Raw genomic sequence first — 7,199 nt, forward strand, 5'->3', positions numbered from 1 at the left:
GAGAATCCACCAGCAAGTGACCCATGCCCCACGCTGCAGAGGAAGGCGAAAAACCTCCAGAGACTCTGCCAGTCTGCCCTGGAGGAAAATTCCTTCCCGACCCCAAATATGGCGAAGAGCTAAACCCTGAGCATGTGGGCAAGACTCACCAGCCAACACTCAGAAAAGAATTCTCTGCAGTAACTCAGATCCCGTCCCATCCAACATCCCATCACCGACCACTAGGCATACTTTTCTGGTGATAATCAAAGGTCAATTGCCAGAATTAGGCTATCCTATCATACCATCCCTTCCATAAACTTATCAAGCTTAGTCTTAAAGCCAGATATGTCTTTTGCCCCTACTACTCCCCTTGGAAGGCTGTTCCAGAACTTCACTCCTCTAATGGTTAGAAACCTTCGTCTAATTTCAAGCCTAAACTTCCTAGTGTCCAGTTTATACCCATTTGTTCTTGTATCTACATTGGTACTAAGCTTAAATAATTCCTCTCCCTCTCTAGTATTAATCCCTCTAATATATTTATAAAGAGCAAGCATATCCCCCTCAGCCTTCTTTTGGCTAGACTAAACAAGCCAAGCTCTTTGAGTCTCATTTCATATGACAGGTTTTCCATTCCTCTGATCATCCTAGTAGCCTGTCTCTGAACCTGTTCCAGTTTGAATTCATCCTTCTTAAACATGGGAGACCAGAACTGCACACAATATTCCAGGTGGAGTCTCACCAGTGCCTTATATAACGGTACTAACACCTCCTTATCTTTGCTGGAAATACCTCGCCTGATACATCCTAAAACCACATTAGCTTTTTTAACGGCCATATTACATTGGCGGCTCATAGTCATCCTGTAATCTACCAATACCCCAAGGTCCTTCTCCTCCTCTGTTGCTTCCAAATGATGCGTCCCCAATGTATATCTAAAGTTCTTATTATTAATCCCTAAGTGCATGACCTTACTGGAATACATTCTTAAACAATCAGTGTGTCAGCAGCACCTACAGGATGCTTTGGTTCTTAGGACTAGTGAGCATGGATTTGTCAAGAACACATCATTCCAAATCAATCCTCTTTCCTTCTTCGGCAGGGTTCCGGGCCTAGTGGAGGTGGGTAAACAGTAGATGGGATCTATCTCGATGTTACTAAGGCTTTTGACACAGTCCTGTAGGACAGTCTCACAAGCAAATGAGGGAAATGCTGTCTAGATGCATACAGTGTGATGTGGGTGTAGAGCTGGTTGAAAGCCCAGACTCCAAGAATCAGAGGGGTAGCTGTGTTAGTCTGGATCTGTAAAAGCAGCAAAGAATCCTGTGGCACCTTATAGACTAACAGACGTTTTGGAGCATGAGCTTTCATGGGTGAATACCCACTTCGTCAGATGCATATAGTGGAAATTTCCAGACTCCAAGAGTCCTTCTCCATGTTTGGCTGTCCAACAGAGAGGGTGTACCTGTTGGGTTCGGCAGGGATCAGTCCGGGGTCTGGTACTATTCAATATTTTCATTACTGATTTGGAAAATGGAGTGGAGAGCATGCTTCTAAAATTTGCAAATGAACACAGGATTGGAATTCAAAACGCCTTTAACAATTTGGAGAATTGGTCTTGAGCCAAACTTCCTGGCTGGGCCCTTCTCTCTAGACTGGGCTGAAGTGAAACCCCAGAGCCAAACACTCCTCTTCCTGGGCAGTGCGCTCCGCCCTTGAATGGTCAGATGCTGCTTAGTACTGTCACAGCAGCTTTGGCTGGGGGATTCTCCCAGCACTTTCCAATAGTGGGAAAGTATGAAATCCCCGGCAATGGAACTCAGGAGTCCTGACTCCCAGTCCCCTGGTCCAGTGACTCCAGCAGAGCACACTCCCTCTCAAAGGCAGGGGGAGCGGCCATGAGGGCCTGCTTGTAATTGCCAGCTGTGGGAGGGAGTGTGCAGCAGTGGTTAGCGAAGGGGCCTGGAAAGAAGGACTGCTGGGTCCCATCCATACATCTGACACTTCGTGTGACCCTGAGCCAGTAGCTTCCCCTCCCGAGGCCTGTTTCTCATCAGTAGGGTTGGGGTTGCCGTTCCGACAGCCCAGGGGGGTTGGGAGGCTCCAGGAAGGTGTGTAAAGTGCTGGGATTTCAGGATCCCAGAGGCGCTGTCACCCCTGCACTAGGGTGATGTTCTGCACGCCCTGATGCTGGCCAAGTTTCTCCTTTCCCTGGCAATAAGACAGACTCTTGTTTTCCCAGCCAACCGATCACCCAGTGTCATCACCCTGCCTGCTGGCTGGGCAGGGTAACTCCTCAGGTCACCACCCCGCTCCCCAGCCTGCCTTGGGCTGGGAGAGTGAGGAGAAGGGCGAGGGATGACACTGAACATCCTCCATCTATCGCTCCGTCACCAGAGCAAATGAGTGGCATTAGGGTTGCTCGGTGGCGTCCCCTGTCTGTCTGGAGAGAGGCAGAAAGATGGGGAGAGAATCTCTCCCAAAGGAGATTGGATTTGCAAACAGCCCCCAGGAGCCCCTCACTGTTAGACCGTGGAGAGACTTCTCCAGAGCCATCTCCAGTGTGGTTGCCAAAGTCCCAGCAATGGGGCTCCCAGCCGTTCCCTTGTGGGAGACTGTTCCCCAGGCTGAGAGTCTCTGCGCTGGGCCAGACCCGGGGAGCTGCTGAGCATGGAAATCAATGGGAAGCGAGGGGGTCTTGGCCTTGCTGTGCCTAGGGATGTTGAAGTGGGGAATGGTTTCCCAGGAGAAGTCCGGACTCCTGGGTTCTGTTCCTTCTCTAGCCTGGGAGCGGGGTGGCGGGGGGAGAGTGTGTCCTAAGCTGGCAGGAGGGAGCTGCTTCTCCAAAGTGACCAATGGTCTTTGTGACTGACCCCAGTGCTCGAAAAGGACAACACTCCCCCGTTCTTGCAGCCCCAAGGATGAGGAGGGGGAATGTTGAGGGGGAGGACGAGCTGCTCTGGCTGGGGCAGGGATGTGGAGGGACCAAAGAGGCTGGTTAGTGAGAGGCTGCCTTGACCAAAGACTCACACCTGCTCCCCGCTCAGTTCCAGGATGGCCAGGCTCCTGAGGATGTTCAGGAAGAAGGCTCTGCAGGTGGCCACAGAGCCTGAGGGAAGCAGCTGCCATCTTCCCCAGGAGCGGAGCGGCCCCTCGGTCCCCAGTGGCGGGGAAGGAGCTCCTGGCCGGGCCAGGAGGTGGAAATGCCCAGCCTTCTGGAAGAGGAAACCTGCTCCCGGCGCAGGCTTCGAGGTGGGAGAGGCACCGGCGAGGCCAAAATGGAGCTGGGCCAGGATGGGGCTGGGCAGGCAGGACCCAGCCCAGGAGCAGAACCAGGCAGGGTGGCTTTGGGACTTGTTGTGTGGGCATCAGCGGCCCCAGGATCCCAGCCCCGATTTCCAGGAGTAGGCATTGCCCTGCCCGGTCAGTGAGGACCTTCCCAGAGCAGGAGGTGGAGGATCCCTCTCCCAGCCCCTGCAGCTCGGCCCGCTCCCCATGGGACAGCAGCAGCGCCTGGGACTTGGACAGCAGTGTGGCCGACGGACACTTCTGCTTTGTTCCAGGTGAGGAGCCAGGCTGGGCTCAGGGATGGGTGCGGAGGGGGCTGTGAACACCCCAGGCCCAGGCCCTCGAGCAGTGCTATGGGGGCAGGTCCCCAGCTCAGGCATCTGGACTGAGCCACTGAACCCCACTGACATTAGATGCTGTCACTTTAATCCTTGGTGCTCCACTGGGTGGGGGGTGGGAGGCACCTCCCAAGTTGTCCAGGACAGTGTGGGGGGGTCTCTTCGCTATGGACTCCTGAAGGAGTCGGGCGCTGATGACACTGAAGCTACTTGGACTCAAATACATTTGAGGTACAAGTACATAGCCCATATTGATAACTTCAAATACAAAAATGGCACATGCATACAGCCAGCATAATTATAACCAGCAAATCATAACCTTGTCATAGACTCCTCACACGCCAACCTTTGCACAATATTTGCTGCACACATATAACAATGATGGCAACAATGATCTCTACGGTCCCAGTTCATATTAATAACATCACAGAAGGCTATAGAGAAGTGGGAGGGTGGCATCTTCCAGCTGGTGTGTCTCATCCGTTTCTCCCTTGCCTCTTGGGTCGAGGTGGGTGTGATGAACTGGGCATGTTCTTAATGTTTGCTCTGAATACTGTGTTGGTGCTTCAGTGTCCCCTATGCAGTTCTTAATATCTAGGTGGTGGGATAAGGGTGTTTGCCTGGCACTCTGTGTCCTAGCAACTGATGGCGTGGGCCCCTCCTCTGCAAAGGTGCCAATTGAAGGTGTTGGAGACAAAGGGATCAGGTGATCTCCTGGCCTGGGAAAGGAGCTGAGCAGAGAGTAGGGGCTGGAGGGTGTGGTTAGTCTGGAGCTGGCTGAGGGCAGGCGTGGGGGTCTGGCTCACTGCCCCCCAGAATGGACCTGGCCGTGGGGTCCAGTTCTCTGTACCTGCAAGCTCTGTTTTAGATTCTGTTCCTGTCATCGAATAAACCTCTGTTTTCCTGGCTGGCTGAGAGTCATGTCTGACTGCAAAGTGGGGGTGCATGACCCTGTGGCTTCCCCAGGACCCCGCCTAGGTGGGCTCACTGTGGGAAGTGCACAGAGGGGCAAAGGATGCTGAATGCTCCAAGGAGAGACCCAGGAGGTGAAGACGTGTGAGCTTCTTGCCCTGAACAAGTCTGCTCCAAGGGAGAGGAGGCTCCCCAAAGTCCTGACTGTGGCTCTGTGGGGAGCTGTTCCAGAGCATCGCCCGGGGACTCCGTGACAGCGGAAAGGGAGCAAAACTGCCCAGCTGAAGGTTTTGCGCTCGGCATTGAAGATTAAGCCCAACCCCCTGGCATGGCAGGGGTTGGGGTTGTCCTGGGCTATGTGGGGGGAGGGCTCAGCTGGGAGAAGGGGCAGACGAGGGGATTATGTCTCTGATAGATAAGGGCTTTGTCAGTGGCAAGCTGTAAGTCACATGCGAGGGGTGACAGTGGGCTTTGAGCTGGGGCAGCAGCAGCAAGGGAGAAATGTGTGTGCGGTGTGGCGGGGTTCTCTTGGTAAAAATGAACCTGCCGAGCCGCTCCCTCTGCTGGAGCAAAAGTCTCTCATTTATCTCCTCAACTCCTCTCCATGAAAATCTCCACCCCTCCCTGGCGCTGAGAGACCCCCTCACTCCCATGGAGATTTGTAATTGTACGGACTCTTCCTTAGCCTTCTCCAAATAGTTTCCCCGAAAAATGATCAAGGACATTTCAAATGAGAAAAAGAAACCAAACCAAAGAAACCCCCACCACATACAATTTGGGTCTGAATTTTTCTACTGAAATTTGGAGACAATAAAACTCATCCCTTTGTTGGCCAGAAACAAAGCTAGACCTCCCCCACTGTAGCTGTGACTTCTGCTACTGAAACACCAATGCTCTGACTCTTCTTGTGAGACATTTCTCTGCACAGTACTGCTGCTAATCCAGTTACTGACTCCAGGGAACATTTTCCTTAGCCTGGTTCTGTGTGTCACTGGTTTCTCTAGCAAAGATCAGTCCCTGGCCCTGTGGTCCAGACATCCTCATTCATATCAAGCTTCAAATTGAGAATCATTTCCCATTCCTGCACTGTGGGAGGGGAGACTTTTAAACGCGCTGTCATAAACAGATAAGTAAGAGTTAATAGAACAAAAGTGCTTCATATCTCTTTTGCCTGGAAAGGGTTAACAAGAACAGTGAGCCAGCCTATCACCTGACCAGAGGACCAATCAGGGGACAAGATACTTTCAAATCTTGAGGGAGGGAAGTTTGTGTATGTGCTGTTAGTTTTTGGTTGTTGTTCACTCTAGGGGCTCAGAGGGACCAGATGTGCAACCAGGTTTCTCTCCAATCTCCCTGATACAGGTTCTTATAGATTCAAAATAGTGAGTACTAGGTAGATAAAGCAAGTTAGGCTTATGCTTGTTTTCTTTATTTGCAAATGTGTATTTGGCTGGGAAGAGTTCAAATGTGTATTTGGCTGGAAGGAGTTCAAATTTATATTTTGCTGAAAGGATTTTAATTTGTACCTGAATATTTAGGCTGGGAGGGTATTCCCAGTGTCTATAGCTGAAAGACCCTGTAACATATTCCATTTTAAATTTACAAAGATAATTTTTACCTTTGTTCTTTCTTTAATTAAAAGTTTTTCTTGTTTAAGAACCTGATTGTTTTTTTATTCTGGTGAGACCCCAGGGGACTGGGTCTGGATTCACCAGGGAATTGGTGGGGAGAAAGGAGAGAAGGGGGAGAGAGAGGCTAATTTCTCTCTGTGTTAGGATTACTGTCTCTCTCAGGGAGAATCTGGGAGGGGGAAAGAGAAGGAGAGGGGAAGGTAAATTTTCCTCTCTGTTTAAAGCGCACGTCCAGACTAACTCGCGGCATCGGCGGGTTAAAATCGATTGCTCGGGGATTGATATATCACGTCTAGTCTGGACGCGATGTATCGATCCCCGAGCGCGCTTACATCGATTCCGGAACTCCATCAACCCGAACGGAGTTCCGGAATCGACACGGAGAGCCGCGGACATCAATGCCGCGCCGTCCAGATGGGTGAGTACCTCGATTTTAGAAATTCGAATTCAGCTACGTTATTCCCATAGCTGAAGTTGCGTATCTAAAATCGATTTTAATACCTAGTCTGGACGTGGCCAAAGATTCAAGGAGTTTGAATCACAGTGATCTTCCAAGGTAACCCAGGGAGGGGCAATGGTGAGGGAAAGAGTTTATTTTCCTTGTGTTAAGATCCAGAGGGACTGGGTCTTGGGGGTCCCCGGGCAAGGTTTTGGGGGGACCAGAGTGTACCAGGCACTGGAATTCCTGGTTGGTGGCAGCGCTACAGGTACTAAGCTGGTAATTGAGCTTAGAGGAATTCATGCTGGTACCCCATCTTTTGGATGCTAAGGTTCAGAGTGGGGAATTATACCATGACACGCACTTTCTGTGCGACTGCACATGAGTAAGCAAAGAGAACAAACCCAAATCCCCCCCTGTGCTTTGGGAGCCAGGTTTGCGATGGGAATTCTGTAGTTCGCATGGCTTCAAGCCTGGACACTGTGATTCTTTACCAGTTTCTCTGGCATTGGGGCATTTTTGGGCTCACAGCTGTGATGGCCGAGTGGTTAAGGCGTTGGAGTTGAAATCCAGTAGGGTTCCCCTGCGCAGGTTTGAGTCTTGCTCACAGCG

At 51.2% G+C, this 7,199-nt stretch overlaps 1 non-coding gene across 1 annotated transcript; it reads left to right on the top strand.

Annotated features, from left to right (window-relative positions):
• The first annotated feature begins 7,117 nt into the window (after window positions 1-7,117).
• TRNAS-UGA lies at window positions 7,118-7,199 on the top strand. The gene has a single exon. It is a non-coding gene; the product is annotated as a tRNA-Ser (tRNA).

The sequence above is a fragment of the Gopherus evgoodei genome, chromosome 4 (assembly GCF_007399415.2).
Source record: "Gopherus evgoodei ecotype Sinaloan lineage chromosome 4, rGopEvg1_v1.p, whole genome shotgun sequence".
In the NCBI taxonomy this organism is placed as follows: domain Eukaryota; kingdom Metazoa; phylum Chordata; order Testudines; family Testudinidae; genus Gopherus; species Gopherus evgoodei.